Here is a 16934-nt window from a genome sequence, read left to right on the forward strand (position 1 = left end):
CTCCCGAATGATCCGAAGTTCATCCAACTCCAGCTCCAGTTCCCTTAACACGGTCTGGAGGAGCTGGAGATGGGTGCACTTCCTGCAAGTGTAATCGGCAGGGACGTCGATGGCATCCCTCACCTCATACATGTTTAGCAGGATGCTGCCTGGACTGGAGGGCTTGCCTTATGAAGAAAGGTTGAATAAGCTCGGACTTTTCTCTCTGGAGAGGAGGAGGAAGAGTGGTGACCTGATAGAGGTGTACAAAATAATGAGAGGAATAGATAAGAGTCAATAGCCAGAGACTTTTCCCCAGAGCAAGATTGATTAGTATGAGAAGTCATAGTTTGAAGATATTAGGAGGAAGGTATAAAGAAAACATCAGAGGTAGGTTCTTTACACAGAGAGTTGTGAATGCATGGAATTGCCAGCTGTGGTGGTGGAAGCAGAGTCATTAGGGACATTTAAATGACTGCTGGACATGCACATAGATAGCAGTGAGTTGAGGGGTGCGTAGGTTAAGTTACTATATTTTACATTAGGAGTAAATGTACAGTGAGTACAGTGGGTTCTTTCTTGATTATATGTTTTTGGAGAGAAGTCTCTTGATTAACCTTAAAATATAAGCCATAGCTCTTAATTTAACCTTGTGCAGTGTTTTGTAGAGGAATAAGACGGTGTTATTTTCTGGGTCTGTAGATTGTGAAGGAGCAAAAATGGCCTTTGCAGTGATATGTACTTCTTGTCAGATGTGGGAGTTTAAAGAGAGTTTAAGGGTTACTGCGGATTATATCTGCCATAAATGCTGTTAGATGCGAATCTTATCAGATCGAGTGGATCAGTTGGAATTTGCAGCAGCAACAATATGTGATGGATAGCAGTTATAGGGAGGGGGAAAAGTGTCAGATACAGTCACATAGATGGATTAACTCCAGGAAGGGTAAGAGAGGTCGGCACCGAGGGCAGGAGACTTTTGTGGATAAACCATTTCAAACAGTATTCTGTGTTGGAAAATGTAGGGGGGGTTGATGGATTCTCAGGGAAATTTAGCACGAACAGCCAAGTTTTTGGTATTGAGACTGGCTCTAATGCAACAAGGGACATGTCGGCTTCCAAGCGATCAATTGTGTTAGGGGATTCTGTAGTCCGAGGTACAGGCAGACGTTTCTGTGGCCAGCAGAGAAAAAACAGAATGGTGTGTTGTTTCCCTGGTGCCAGGCTCAAGGATGTCTCAGAGAGGGTGCAGAATGTTCTCACGGGGGAGAGGGGCCAGCACTAGGTCGTTGTCCACATTGGAACCAACGATATAGGAAGGGCAAAGGTTGAGATTCTGAAGGGAGATTACAGCGAGTTAGGCAGAAATTTAAAAAAGAGGTCCTCTGGGATGGTTATATCTGGATTACTCCCAGTGCTACGAGCTAGTGAGGGCAGGAATAGGAGGATTAGAGCAGATGAATGCATGGCTGAGGAGCTGGTGTATGGGAGAAGGATTCACATTTTTGGATCATTGGTATCTCTTTTGGTATAGAAGTGACCTGTACAAGAAGGACGAATATACTGGCAGGGAAATTTGCTAGAACTGCTTGGGAGGATTTAAACTAGTAAGGTGGGGGGGTGGTGGACCCAGGGAGATAGTGAGGAAAGAGATCAACCTGAGACTGGTACAGTTGAGAACAGAAGTGAATCAAACAGTCAGGTCAGGTAGGGACAAGGTAGGACTAATAAATTGCATTTATCTCAATGCTAGAGGCCTAACAGGGAAGGCAGATGAACTCAGGGCATGGTTCGGAACATGGGACTGGGATATCATAGCAATTACGGAAACATGGCTCAGGGATGGGCAGGACTGGCAGCTTAATGTTCCAGGATACAAATGCTGCAGGAAGGATAGAAAGGGAGGCAAGAGAGGAGGGGGAATGGTATTTTTTGATAAGGGATAGCTTTTCACCTGTGCTGAGTGAGGATATTCCCAGATATACATCCAGGGAAGTTATTTGGGTGGAACTGAGAAATAAGAAAGGGATGATCACCTTATTGGGGTTGTATTATAGACCCCCTAATAGTCTGAGGGAAATTGAGAAACAAACTTGTAAGGAGATCTCAGCTATCTGGAAGAATAATAGGGTAGTAATGGTAGGGGATTTTAACTTTCCAAACATAGACTGGGTCTGCCATAATGTTAAAGGTTTAGATGGAGAGGAATTTCTTAAGTGCGTACAAAACAATTTTCTGATTCAATATGTGGATGTACCTACTAGAGAAGGTGCAAAGCTTTGACCTACTCTTGGGAAATAAGGCAGGGCAGGTGACTGAGGTATCAGTGGGGGAGCACTTTGGGGCCAGCGAACATAATTCTATTTGTTTTAAAATTGTGATGGAAAAGGATAGACCAGTTCTAAATTGGAGAAAGGCCAATTTTGACGGTATTCGGCAAGAACTTTCGAAAGCTGATTGGAGGCAGATGTTCACAGGTAAAAGGACGACTGGAAAATGTGAAGCCTTCAGAAATGAGATAACAAGAAACCAGAGAAAGTATATTCCTGTCAGGGTGAAAGGGAAGGCTGGTAGGTATAGGGAATGTTGGATGACTAATGAAATTGAGGATTTGGTTAAAAAAAAGGAAGCATATGTCAGGTTTAGACAGGATAGATCGAGTGAATCCTTAGCAGAGTATAAAGGAAGTTGGAGTATACTTCAGAGGGAAATCAGGAAGGCAAAAAGGGGAAATGAGATATTGTTGGCAAATAGAATTCAGGAGAATCCAAAGGGTTTTTACAAAGATATTAAGGACAAAAGGGTAACTAGGGAGAGAATAGGCGAATAGGGAGAGAGATCAGCAAGGCAGCCTTTGTGTGGAGCCACAGAAAATGGGGGAGATACTAAATGAATATGTTGTATCAGTATTTACTGTAGAAGATATAGACTGTAGGGAAATAGATGGTGACATCTTGCAAAATGTCCAGATTAAAGAGGGGAAGTGCTGGATGTCTTGAAATGGGTTAAGGTGGATAAATCCCCAGGACCTGATCAGGTGTACCCGAGAACTCTGGGAAGCTGGAGAAGTGATTGCTGGGCCTCTTGCTGAGATACTTGTATCATCAATAGTCACAGGTGAGGTGCCAGAAGACTGGAGGTTGGCAAACATGGTGCCACTGTATAAGAAGGGTGGTAAAGACAAGCCAGGGAACTATAGACCGGTGAGCCTGACCTCAGTGGTGGGTAAGTTGTTGGAGGGAATCCTGAGGGACAGGATGTACATATATTTGGAAAGTCAAGGACTGATTCGGGATAGTCAACATGGCATTGTGCGTGGGAAATCATGTCTCACAAACCGGATTGAACTTTTTGAAGAAGATGAGGGCAAAGCAGTAGATGTGATCGAAATGGACTTCAGTAAGGCGTTCGACAAGGTTCCCCATGGGAGACTGATTAGCAAGGTTAGATCTCATGTAATAAAGGGAGAACTCGCCATTTGGATACAGAACTGGCTCAAAGGTGAAAGTGGAGTCGCAGGTAGATAGGATAGTGAAGAAGGCGTTTGGTATGCTTTCCTTTATTTCAGAGTATTGAGTACAGGAGTTGGGAGGTCATGTTGCGGCTGTACAGGACATTGGTTAGGCGACAGTTGGAATATTGCATGCAATTCTGGTCTGCTTCCTATCGGAAAGATGTTGTGAAACTTGAAAGGGTTCAGAAAAGATTTCCAAGGATGTTGCCAGGATTGGATGATTTGAGCTATAGGGAGAGGCTGAACAGGCTGAGACTGTTTTCCCTGGAGCGTTGGAGGGTGACGGGGTGACCTTATAGAGGTTTACAAAATTATGAGGGACATGGATAGAATAAATAGACCAAGTCTTTTCCCTGGGTTTGGGGAGTCCAGAACTAGCGGACACAGGTTTAGGGTGAGAGGGGAATGATATAAAAGAGGGTGGAACGTGTATGGAATGAGCTGCCAGAGGATGTGGTGGAGGCTGTGACAATTGCAACATTTAAGAGGCATTTGGATTGGTATATGAATAGGAAGGGTTTGGAGGGATATGGACCAGGTGCTTGCAGGTGGGACTGGATTGGGTTGGGATATCTGGTCGGCGTGGACAGGTTGGACTGAAGGGTCTCTTTCCGTACTGTACATCTCTCTGACTCTGACTCTAATTTTGGCACAACATCGTGGGCCAAAGGGCCTGTTCTGTGCTGTACTTTTCTATGTTCTACCCCATTCCCATGATCTTAAACATGTCCTGAGTTCCGTTAGCCTTGCCTGAAAAATGCCTTGTTTGAAGAACTAAGTTGCATTTATTCAATTTACTACATAATTGATATATTAACTAAATTGACAATATCAGGATATCCTCATACTCCAGCTCTCTAAGACTCTTAAACTTTACAGACACTTCTGGTTTCTTTCCACCTGTAATTTTCACCTTGTGTTCAGGAATATTTAATACAGTACTCAATTATGTCTCTGAAACCAGTCTCTGTTATCAATGCAATGTCATTCTCATTTTATGTGTAATCATTTCCTGAATCCTATATATAATATAAATGACAACTTTCATGGTGAGGGAGTGGAAGTTTAGATGAGGAGCAAGGACATGAATAAAACATATTCCTGTGTCGAGGTTGTGTTGGATGTCTTGTGTTATAACAATAATATCCATCCAAACAAGTGGTGGGCATTACATCATATTCCTTACTTGAATCTTGTTGGAGAGTCTTTGAGGATCTGTGGCAATAAGCCAACCCTTGTAGAGTACTTTGTATCTGTACTGTGTTTATATTGCACTGTTGATATTGCTGGTCCTACTTGACTCTGAACAGAATTTTGGTTGTGGTCTAGTACCAATGAGAATTGAGTAGAGATGGCTAGATTTTTTTCTTGTTTGACTTGGTGTTTATAAGTAGGTCCTGTGGAGCCAAATGGTTCTTGTCCAACTTGAAGTCAACATCACTGAACAGGTTATTTCAAGATAGGTGATCTCTTGATAACACTATTAAATACCTCCTTCAGTTTCTTTAAGAGGAGCATGCATTGCATTTATATTCTAACTTGCATAATCAATCCAATTCACTCTGTGTGAAATTAAGAAATAGCTAAAGGCATTTGTTCCTGCAAAAGTGATGGGTCCTGATAACATTATGGCAATAGTGCTTCAGTGTTGGGCTTGAGAACTAGCTACGCCTCCAGCCATGTTATTCAAGTACAGTTCCGACACTGGGATCCACCTGACAATGTGGAAAGTTACCCAAATGTATCTTGTGCTAAAAATGCATGACAGGTTCTGCAGGTTAGGTATTGCCCCATTTACTCTCAAAAATCAGTCAAGTGGTGGAAGTGTCACCAGCAGAGCAGCAGCAGTGCAATCAAGAACCACTGGCTAAGCAATAACCTATGCTTACTGATTCTGCTAGGGCTATTCAGCTCCTCATTTAATTACAGCCTTGGTCCATTCATGGGCAAAGGAACTACACTTCAGAGATGAGAGTGACAGTGCTAGATACAAAACACATCCCTCAGATGAGTATGGTATCAAGACACCCCAGCGAAATGGGACTCAGTGAGAACCGCAAAGCAAAATCTCCCTTGATTGGAATTATACGCATCACAAAGGAAAATGCTTGTATTTGGAGGTCAGGACATTTCTGCAGGGGTTCCTCAAGGTATTTTTATATAAACCTGTTTAGACACATATCAGGTCTTTGGCCCACGGGGGAGGGGCACTGCCACTACACCATAAGAGCCTGAGTTGTTCTTTGGGGCAGTGTCCTAGGCAATCCATTTTCAGCTGTTTCATCAATGACCTTCCTTCTATCATAAGTTGTAGAAGTGGGGATATTCACTGACTACTAAATAACGTTCAACACCATTTGTGCCTCTTGAGATACTACAGTAGCCCATGTCTATAGGTAACAAGATCTGGAGTATACATGGGGCTTGAGATAATAAGAGGGAAATTGCATTCGTTCCACTAAAATGCCAGGGAATGACCATCTCAAATAGCGGCATCAGTTCAAGGGACTGAATTGCCTTCTCCTAGTTCTTGTATTGCGTTTATACTTTGAGGCAGCTAGTTTTTTAATCAGTAAAGCAATCAGGATTATGGGCTTATAGTAGGAAAGTGGAGTTGAGTATTATTAAATGAGCATAATCTCAAATAGCAGAATGCAGTCAGTGGGCCTAATGACCATCACCTGCTCGTTTGTCTTAAGGTCTTATCCTTAGGCAGCAGCAATAGCTTCTGTATTGATTATATCTGTTCTCCATTGTATCATGATCAGGTCAAAATTGTCCTTGGCTTTCTAGATTTGATGGAATACAACCCCAGCTCATGTAATCGCACCTTATAATGTAACCTTTGGAGGCCAAGTATCATTGTGGTAAATTTTAGTTTTGCTTCCTCCAAGATGAATTATTTTGAAGGTGAGGTGCCTAGAACTGCTCAGTATTCCAGTGGTGGTCCAAACAAGCTTCCTAAAGCATGGCCTCTCTACCTTTTATGCTTAACTTTTTTAGATCAGGCATTCTAGTTCTTCACACAGTGTACAACAGTGGAAATACTGAGTTAAAGCAACCAATATAGAAACTTGATCAGATTGACAGAATATTGTTGAAAGAACAAGAACAAAGAAAATTTACAGCCCAGGAACAGGCTCTTCAAGCCTGAGCTGATCCAAATCTACTGTCTAAACCTGTCGCCCAATTCCTAAGCATCTGTATCCCTCTGCTCCCCACCTACTCGTGCATCTGTCCAGACGCATCTTAAATGAATCTACCGTGCCTGTCTCTACCACCTCTGCTGGCGACGCCCACCACTCTGTGTGAAGTACTTGCCACATGTATCCCCCTTAAACTTTCCATCTCTCACCTCGAAATTGTGACCTCTTGTTATTGAATGCTTCATCCTGGGAAAAAGCATGTCTCTATCCACCCTGTCTATACCCTTCATGATTTTGTAAACCTCAATCAGGTCCCCCCTCAATCTCCTTTCTTCTAATGAAAACAAACCTAACCTGCTCTAACTCTCTTCATAGCTAGCACCTTCCATACCAGGCAACATCCTCGTAAGCTGAAAATGTGTTGCTGGAAAAGCGCAGCAGGTCAGGCAGCATCCAGGGAACAGGAGAATCGACGTTTCGGGCATAAGCCCTTCTTCAGGAAACATCCTCGTAAACCTTCTCTGCACCCTCTCCAAAGCATCCACATCCTTTTGGTAATGTGGTGACCAGAACTGTACACAGCATTCTAAATGCGGCCAAACCAATGTCTTGTACAATTTTAACATGACCTGCCAGCTCTTATATTCAATGCCCCATCCAATGAAGGCAAGCATAGTATATGCTTTCTTGACCACCCTATCCACCTGTACAGCAACCTTCAGGGTACAATGGACCTGCACTCCCAGATCTCTCTGCCCATCAACTTTTCCTATTCATTGTATAATTCGCTCTAGAATTAGTCTTGTCTAAATGCATCACCTCACATTTGTCTGGATTGAAATCCATCTGCCACTTTTCCACCCAACTCTCCAGTCTATCTGTATTCTCCTGTGTTCGGTGACAGTCCCTTATGCTTTCTGCTACTCCGCCAATCTTCGTGTCATCTGCAAACTTGCTGATCGTACCAACAATGCCCTCTTCCAGATCATTTATGTATATCACAAACAACAGTAGCCCCAGAACTGATCCCTGTGGAGCACCACTGGTCACCTTTCTCCATTTTGAGAAACTCCCTTCAACTACTACTCTCTGTCTCCTGTTGCTCAACCAGTTCTTTATCCACCTAGCTGGAACACCCTGCACACCATGTGACTTCACTTTCTCTATTAGTTTACCATGGGGAACCTTATCAAACGCCTTACTAAAGTCCATGTATATGACATCAACAGCCCTTCCTTTATCTATCAACTTAGTCACTTCCTCAAAGAACTCTATTAAGTTGGTAAGGCACGATCTCCCCCACACAAAACCACTGATAAGCCCATTCTTTTCTAAATATAAATAGATCCTATCCCTCAGTACCTGATCTGGTAGATTTCATGTTGGATCCCTGAGGTTCTGTGATAAGAATTTGAAAGATTGTATTCTAACCTGATCATTAAAAAAAAATTTTATCTTGCAGTTTTAACCAATCTTGGTTCTTTCTGTTTAATAGGAAAATGAGAGTCCCATTTTGTTGTTAAGTGCACGCAAAAAGAATGCTAGTGTGATGTTTTTTGTTCCATTAATATCTTGCAGGAATTTGCCCCTGAAACAAAAGGGATCTCTGGCTCTTAATTCTCTATTTTTGATCTTTGTCGATTCATGTTTGGGCGTCTAATACTTATTTGCATGGTCGGATTTGTGCTGGGATGGGGGTGGGGAAATGTAGGTGTCAAATGACCACTGATGCTGTCATATTCAGCAACTGAGAAATCTAACTCTGGAAGGCTTCCACTTGGATTTTGTATACTTGTTGTGAAACATAACTGACAATTTTTTTTTATTTTTTTGGTGGAAGTGAATTTAAATGAGTTGGTGGTAAGGATCTGTGAAAGATCTCTCGTTTTTTGATATCTTTTTGCCTCGCTAGTTTGTCTCAAAGTTGGACTGTGTTCTTGCTTTCAGCAGGGTGATTCAGTTTTTTTTTAAAATAGATCGCCCAAGCCAGGTGGAGATTGCTTCATGTTTTTGCCGTATAGAGTTTCTGGAGTTTGAATCATTGACTTTATGTCCAAGTCTTTAAGTTTTACCTGATTCCAAATTTCTCTGAGAATGCAGAAGGGAGATTAAATAAATGACTAGAGTAACCTTTTGCATCTTTTGAAAATCTGTTATGAAAAGTGTGTTGTAGTTGTTGCTTTTTTCATTTTCCAGCTGGTTTTATGGTGTAACATGCATTTTTTAAAAGCCAAGAAATTGACCTAACAACTGTTAAATGGGTCTTAATCCAAAATTTGATACCAAGAGAGACTTTTGCTATGTTACTGCAACATGTAATGTTGCTGATTGAGTTTTAAATGAAATTATCTTGTTGAAGAATGGTTGTGCAGCAGTAAAGTTGTCTTAATCTCTCTTGCCATATCTACTCTGGCTGAAAACTTTCAGGTGATGCTTTCTAAGGTCACAGTTTGTAATAACCCACTGTGAGGCACTTGAAAGTGGTCAAGTTCCACTTATTTCTTTTGGTTTTTTTTGTCCGAAACCTACATTCCCGTAAGAAAGTAGCATTTAGGCTTTCAGGCATACATTTTTGAGCTGTAATAATCAGGATTACTTTCTTGAGACAACTATTTTGCCAAAGGAGAGGAACTTCTTTTTTAAAAAAAAAAAATTGCCTCTTGGTTCTCTCACTGTTTAATAGTCATAATAAGGCCACCTTGAGAGTTGTGGTATGGAGAGATATAGTAATGGTAATGTGCTTTCTATTGATTTTTTTTCAGGTTAGCAGTTTAACAATCCAAAATTCTTTGAGGAAGAATATTGATCTTTAATTTGCCAGAACTTATTTAGAAATTCAGGAGCCTCTGTGCAATAGATAACCCATGTTGTTTTGCATTGAGATGTCGTTGTAGTTAGTCCTTCAAATTGGTAAGTGCAATGTCCATCATCTGGGCTGTTTGGTACATTTTTGGTCAGAACGTAGGTAACTGTTGAGGTCAATCTGCAGCTGAAAGTTTTTACTCCCAAATAGGACAGGATACTGCATACCATTGCATTTTGGACAAGCTGCTTGCTTGAGATTTCCTCTCCGGTGATCATAGCTCTGAAGAGAAATATTCAAAGTCTCTTTGTAGCATTTTCTCTGATTGCTTTCAAAGTGCGCCCCGGACTCTAGTTCTGTATAGAAGATATAATTTGGTGAGCAAGTGTCAGGCATTTTAGCTACACAGGAAGTCACCTCAGTTGTGGCGCTTTCAATATGATAATGATATTCAACATGCCAGCTTATGTGAGCAACTCAGTGTCTGGTATTTTGTCCTGTCGATGAATTTACTTTATAAATCTGTGGTATGAGAGTATTTCTGGCTAGACCTGCATTTATTGCCCATCACTAACTGCCTACAGGATTTGAACCTAGGTCTCCAGAGTATAAGCCTGAGGTTCTGGAATTACTAGTGCATAACATTCCCTGGGTTGGAGTAATTGCCTTATAAGCAAAGTTGAACAGATTGGGACTCTACTTACTGAAATTTAGAGAAATGGGAGGTGATCTCATTGAAGTGAAAAGGATTCGTAAGGGGCTTGACAGGGTAAATACTGAGAGGATGTGGAGGTGCCAGAGGTGGACTGGGACAGACAAAGTCAGAAGTCACAGGACACCAGGTTAAAGTCCAACCAGTTTATTTGAAATCACACAAGCTTTCAGAGCGCAGCCCCAACTTTAAGACTGAGAGGAGGAGCAACTTCTTCTGAGTGTTGAGTGTCTTTGGAATTTGTTTCAGGGAGCTGTGGGGTCAGAGTCCTTGTGTAATTTTAAAGCTGAGAGAGATTCTGATTAGTAGTAGAATCACGGCTTATGGGGAAAAAACAGGAAAGTGGATATGAGGAATGTCAGATCAGTTTGATTCTACTGAGTGGCAGAGCAAGTTCAAGGAACCAAGCAGCCTACTTGTCTTCCTATTTTTTAATGGTCTCATTACCACTGTGCAATTCCCAGGGTTTCCTCTACTTTATTTCATCTGCTATGTGGACTCTGTGGACCCACTTTTGCATCCAATGCAAAGGCTTCATATTCTTCTTATAGTGAGGTGACCAGGACTGCATGCAGCACTTCATTTGTGACCTAACAAATGTTTTATACAGCTGCAACATAACTTGGCAACTTTTATACTCTGTGCCCTGTCCAATGAAGGCAAGAATTCCTTATGCCCTCTTTACCACCTTATCCACTTGTGTCACCACTTCCAGAGCTACGGACTTGTACTCTAAGATTCTATTGTAGAGTCATAGAGATGTACAGCATGGAAACAGACCCTTCGGTCCAACCTGTCCATGCCGACCAGATATCCCAACCCAATCTAGTCCCACCTGCCAGCACCTGGCCCATATCCCTCCAAACTCTTCCTATTCATATACCCATCCACACATGCCTCTTAAATGTTGCAATTTAACCAGCCTTCACCACTTCCTCTGGCAGGGTCCTGCAGTTTATTATCTCCCCTTTTGAATGTGACTTCCCAAAATGCATTACCTCACCCTTGCCCAGATTAATCTGCCATTTCTCTGTCCAATTTTCCAACTGATCTGTATCATTTGACAACGTTCCTCACTGTCCACAATAGTACCAATTTTTGTGTCATCTACAAACTTAGCAATCAGACCACCTACATTTTCATCCAAAACATTACAACCATCAGAGGTCCTAGCACTGATCTTTGCAAACCACCACTGGTCACAGATCTCCAGTCAGAAAGATACCCCTGCACAAATACCCTCTGTATTCTGTAACCAAGCGAATTTTGTATCCAACTCATTATGGACCCCATGAAACTTAATCTTCTGGCTAGCCTACCATGAGGGACCTTGAAAAATTCTTTAGTAAAGTCATAGAATATAGCACATTACAGTGCAGTACACGCTCTCGATGTTGCGCCCACTTGTGAAACCAATCTATGCAGACAACATCCAAAGTCCCACCCTGATCAATCATTTTTGTCACTTCCTCTTAAAGCTCGAATCAAATTTGTGAGACGGGACCTCCGCTGCATAAAGCCATGATGACTGTCCCTAATAAGTTGATTTTTTTTTCAATTGTGACTAAATCCTGTCCCTTTAATAATTTTCCAACCACTGATGTAAAGCTTACCAGCCTATAATTTCCTGGAGTTTCCCTGTTACCCTTAAACAAAATTGGCTATTCTCCAGTCTTCTCGGACCACCCCTGAGGATAGAAAGTTCTCTGTCAAAGCCCCAGCAATCGCCTCCCATGCCACCTTCAGTACCTTGAGATAGATCCCATCAGGCCCTGGGGACTTGTCAACCTTAATGTTTTTCAAGGCACCCAACACCACTGTCTTTTTAATATCGATGTGCCCTAAATATATCAACATACCCCTCCATAACTTTATCATCATCCATGTCCTTCTTGAAGTACTCAAGATGGAGAGTGAAGTAGTTTTGATTCTGAGTGTCCTGCATCTGAATAAGGGAAGCTACAATAATATGAGGCATCAGTTGGTTGTGATGAATTGGGGAATGTTACTGGATAGAAAGACAGTGGATAGGCAATGACAAGCATTCAAAGAGCAAATGAATTAACTTATTCCTGTCTGGTGAAAGACTGCAAAGAGAGCAGTGGCCAAGCCATGGGAGGGTAGAGAGAGTAGAGACAGTATTAGATGCAAAACTGGAGACATACATATTAGCAAGACAAGTAGAAGACCTGAGAATTGGGAACAATTTAGAAGTGGGCGGCACGGTGGCACAGTGGTTAGCACTGCTGCCTCACAGCGCCAGAGACCCGGGGTTCAATTCCGCCTCAGGCGACTGACTGTGTGGAGTTTGCACGTTCTCCCCGTGTCTGCGTGGGTTTCCTCCAGGTGCTCCGGTTTCCTCCCACAGTCCAAAGATGTGCAGGTCAGGTGAATTGGCCATGCTAAATTCCCCGTAGTGTTAGGTAAGGGGTAAATGTAGGGGTATGGGTGGGTTGCGCTTCGGCGGGTCGGTGTGGACTTGTTGGGCTGAAGGGCCTGTTTCCACACTGTAATGTAATCTTAAAAAAAAAGTCAGCAATGGCGAACACAGAGTTTGATTAAGAAAGGGAAAATAGGGTATAAGAGAAAGCTTATGGGCACCATAATTGTTTATAAAAGTTTCTCTAGTTATGTAAAGATGAATGTAGGTCCCTTTGGACAGAAATGGGGAAAAAAGTGGCGGCTGACAAACAGCTCATATATCACTTCTGTATTCACAAAGGAGGCCATCCATGACATACTGTGAGGGAGGAACTGAAGCAAATGTGTATTCATAGAGAAAAGGTGTTGTAGAAACTAATATCCTTTGAGGGTGGAATCTGCTGTCCCTAACTGATGTGGCCTCCATGTAACTTCAGATCTACAGCAATATGTGTGACACTGAACTGCCTTCTCGGCAATTAGGAATGTTTGATAAATGCTGGCTTGGTGGTCAACGCCCCCCCCCCCCCCCCCCCCCCCAAAATGAACGAATTAATAAAAAAGGCTAATCTTTTTGTGAACTCAGCTCCACTTACCCACCCTCTTGCCATAACCTTTGATTCCTTTCCTGTTCAAAAATCTATCTTGGCCTTAAAAAGTCAATGATGTAGTGTTAACTACTTTATTGGGAAGAGAATGCCATAGGTTCACAACTCTTTGGATGAAGAAGTTCCCCCTCAGCTTAGTCCTAAATCTGCACCCCTAGTTCTAGTTTCACCCACCAGTGTAAATATTCTCCCTGCTTCTATCTTATCTATTCCCTTCATAATTTTATATTTCTATAGTATATTCTCTCTCTCTCTCTATCTCTCTCTCTCTATCTCTCTCTCTCTCTCTCTCNNCTCTCTCTCTCTCTCTATCTATCTATCTATCTATCTATCTATCTATCTATCTATCTATCTCTCTCTCTCTCCCCCCTCCCCCCAAACAAATATTCTTCTAAATTCCAATGAATATAGATCTGATTTACCCATAAGCCATCTTTCTCAATTCCAGAATCAATCTGGTGAACATCCTCAGCACCCCCTCAAGTGCCAATATATCCATTCTCAAGTAAGGAGGCCAAAAATGCACACTGTACTCCAGGTGTGGCCTCAACATTACCCTATGCAGCAGCAGCATAACCTCCCTATTTTTAACTCTATTCCTGTAGCATTGAAGGACAAAATTCCATTTGCATTTTTAATTACCTGCAAATCAACTCATGCAAATTATATGACCATTGTATTTGGGGACGTGGCCCTAGAAATAATGGATGCATTAATTGTCATCTTCCAAGACTTGTTTAGACTCTGAGGGCAAAAGTGAGGACTGCAGATGCTGGAAACCAGAGTTTAGATGAGAGTAGTGCTGGAAAAGTGTAGCAGGTCATGCAGCATCTGAGGAGTAGGATAAACTACATTTCAGGCAAAAGCCCTTCATCAGGAATGGAGGCAGGGAGCCTCCAGGTTGGAGAGATAAATGGGAGGGGGGGTGGGGCTGGGACAAAGGTAGCAAAGAGTGCAATAGGTGAATGGGTGGGGATGGAGGTGATAGGTCAGAGAGGAGGGTGGGGGAAGGTAGCAAAGAGTGCATTGGGTAGATGGAGGTGACGATGAAGATGATAGGTCAGAGGGAAGAGTGGAGCGGATAGGTGGGAAGGGAGATTGGCAGGTAGGACAGGTCGTGAACCGAGGCAGTTCAGTACATGGTACTCTGAATCAGTTCCTACAGATTGGAGCACAGCTACTGTAACCCTACTATTTTGAAGGGGAAGTAGAGAGAAATCAGGGGATTATAGACTAGTGGGTCTGACATCGATTGTGTAGAAGATACTGTGTCCATTATCTAGGATTTTGTAGCAGAGCACTTAGGGTCGATTCAAACACAGCATGGATTTACGAAAGAGAAATCATGCATGACAAATCTACTGGAATTCTTGGAGGGTGGAAGTAATAGAGTTGTTCGGGGCAGCCAATGGATGTGGTTTATTTAGTCATCCAGAAGGTTTTGACCAAGTCCCAAAAAGATATTCGTGTATATGATCAAAACGGAGGTATTGAGTTGAGTATATTGAGATAGATAGAAAATTGGCTACCATATAGGAAACGAAGTGTCAGAATAAATTGATCTTTTTCTGAATGGTAGGCAGTGACTAATGGAGCACCACAGGGATCGGTATTCAGACCCCACATTACATGTTAATGACTTAGATGAGGGAACTAAATATAATATCAAAATTTGCAGAGGACTGATTAAGTGTGAGCTAAGAGGAGAATGCAGAGATGTTGTCGTGTGATTTGGACAAGCTGAGTGGGTAAGTGCATCTAATTTAGCAAAATTAGGAAGGCAGCCTAATATTCAAATGGCTGTAAATTGAGACAGGAATGTTTTAACGAGAGCTGGGTGTCCTTGTGCACCAGTTGCTGAAAGTAAGAGCACAGGTGTAGCAGACAGTCAAGATGACAAACTGCATGTTGGCCTTCATAGCGAGAAGATTTAAATAATTGAACAAGGATGTATTGTTGCAATAATACAGGATATTGGTGAAGCCATTCTTGAAGTGTTATGTGCAGCTTCGTCGCTGTCTAATGGAGGATGTTCTTGCTATCATGAATGTGCAGCTAATGTTTACTTCAAAGTGAACACATCCTGCTGCGATATGTTAATTTAGATAGTGATAGAATTAAGGAGAGCCATCCGTTCATTGTGTTTTCAGGTACCTTTTCTACAAAGAATGCTTCCAGTTTAGTGAAAAAGAAGGCACTGCGAGATGTAGTACTTGGGCATGAGGTGGACGAAGTGGATCAAATATCAGTAAGGGGGACGGTTGATGGAAAGATGAGGGGCAATCCACAGTAAGAATAATTAATTTGGGGAAAGCCAATTGCAATGAGGTAAGAATAGATCTGGGCTGAGCAAGTGGGAATCAGAATTTGAGAGGAAATATGGCTGCTGAACAATATCGACCTTCAAGAAAGTATATATTTTATCCGTTGAAAGAGAAAGGTTGAATTATCAAATGTTTTGATTCAATATGTGGATTTACCTACTAGAGAAGGTGCAAAACTTGACCTCCTCTTGGGAAATAAGGCAGGGCAGGTGACTGAGGTGTCAGTGGGGCAGCACTTTGGGGCCAGCGACCATAATTCTATTCGTTTTAAAATCGTGATGGAAAAGGATAGACCAGATCTAAAAGTTGAAGTTCTAAATTGGAGCAAGGCCAATTTTGACAGTATTGGGCAAGAACTTTCAAAAGCTGATTGGAGACAGATGTTCGCAGGTAACAGGACAGCTGGAAAATGTGAAGCCTTCAGAAATGAGATAACAAGAAACCAGAGAAAGTATATTCCTGTCAGGGTGAAAGGGAAGGCTGGTAGATATAGGGAATGCTGCATGACTAATGAAATTGAGGGTTTGGTTAAGAAAAAGAAGGAAGCATATGTCAGGTATAGACAGGATAGATCGAGTGAATCCTTAGAAGAGTATAAAGAAAATAGGAGTATACTTAAGAGGAAAATCAGGGAGGCACAAAGGGGACATAGCTTTGGCAAATAGAATTCAGGAGAATCCAAAGGGTTTTTACAAATATATTAAGGACAAAAGGTAACTAGCGAGAGAATAGGGTCCCTCAAAGATCAGCAAGGTGGCCTTTGTGTGGAGCCACAGAAAATGGGGGAGATACTAAATGAATATTTTGCATCAGTATTTACTGTGGAAAAGGATATGGAAGATATAGACTGTAGGGAAATAGATGGTGACATCTTGCAAAATGTCCAGATTACAGAGGAAGTGCTGGATGTCTTGAAACGGTTAAAAGTGGATAAATCCCCAGGACCTGATCAGGTGTACCCGAGAACTCTGTGGGAAGCTAGAGAAGTGATTGCTGGGCCTCTTGCTGAGATATTTGTATCCTCAATAGTCACAGGTGAGGTGCCGGAAAACTGGAGGTTGGCAAACGTGGTGCCACTGTTTAAGAAGGATGGTAAAGACAAGCCAGGGAACTATAGACCGGTGAGCCTGACCTCGGTGGTGGGCAAGTTGTTGGAGGGATGTACATTTATTTGGAAAGGCAAAGACTGATTCGGGATAGTCAACATGGCTTTGTGCGTAAGAAATGATGTCTCACAAACTTGATTGAGTTTTTTGAAAAAGTAACAAAGAGGATTGATGAGGGCAGAGCAGTAGATGTAATCTTTATGGACTTCAGTAAGGCGTTTGACAAGGTTCCCCATGGGAGACTGATTAGCAAGGTTAGATCTCATGGAATACAGGGAGAACTAGCCATTTGGATACAGAACTGGCCCAAAGGTAGAAGACAGA

At 42.1% G+C, this 16934-nt stretch overlaps 1 protein-coding gene across 3 annotated transcripts in view; it reads left to right on the plus strand.

Moving 5' to 3' along the window:
- LOC122550271 (polyadenylate-binding protein-interacting protein 2-like) overlaps positions 1-16934 on the plus strand; it is a 132582-nt gene that overhangs the window by 75757 nt on the left and 39891 nt on the right. Inside the window, exon 1 of one of the 3 annotated variants that reach the window (XM_043691096.1) lies at positions 8397-8496. The exons of the other annotated variants lie outside the window; for them this stretch is intronic. The gene's annotated coding sequence lies outside the window, so the exon portion shown is untranslated. Of the gene's footprint in view, positions 1-8396; positions 8497-16934 lie in introns of those variants that run through there. 3 annotated transcript variants of the gene reach the window in all.

This window comes from Chiloscyllium plagiosum, chromosome 1, assembly GCF_004010195.1.
Source record: "Chiloscyllium plagiosum isolate BGI_BamShark_2017 chromosome 1, ASM401019v2, whole genome shotgun sequence".
Classification (NCBI taxonomy): domain Eukaryota; kingdom Metazoa; phylum Chordata; class Chondrichthyes; order Orectolobiformes; family Hemiscylliidae; genus Chiloscyllium; species Chiloscyllium plagiosum.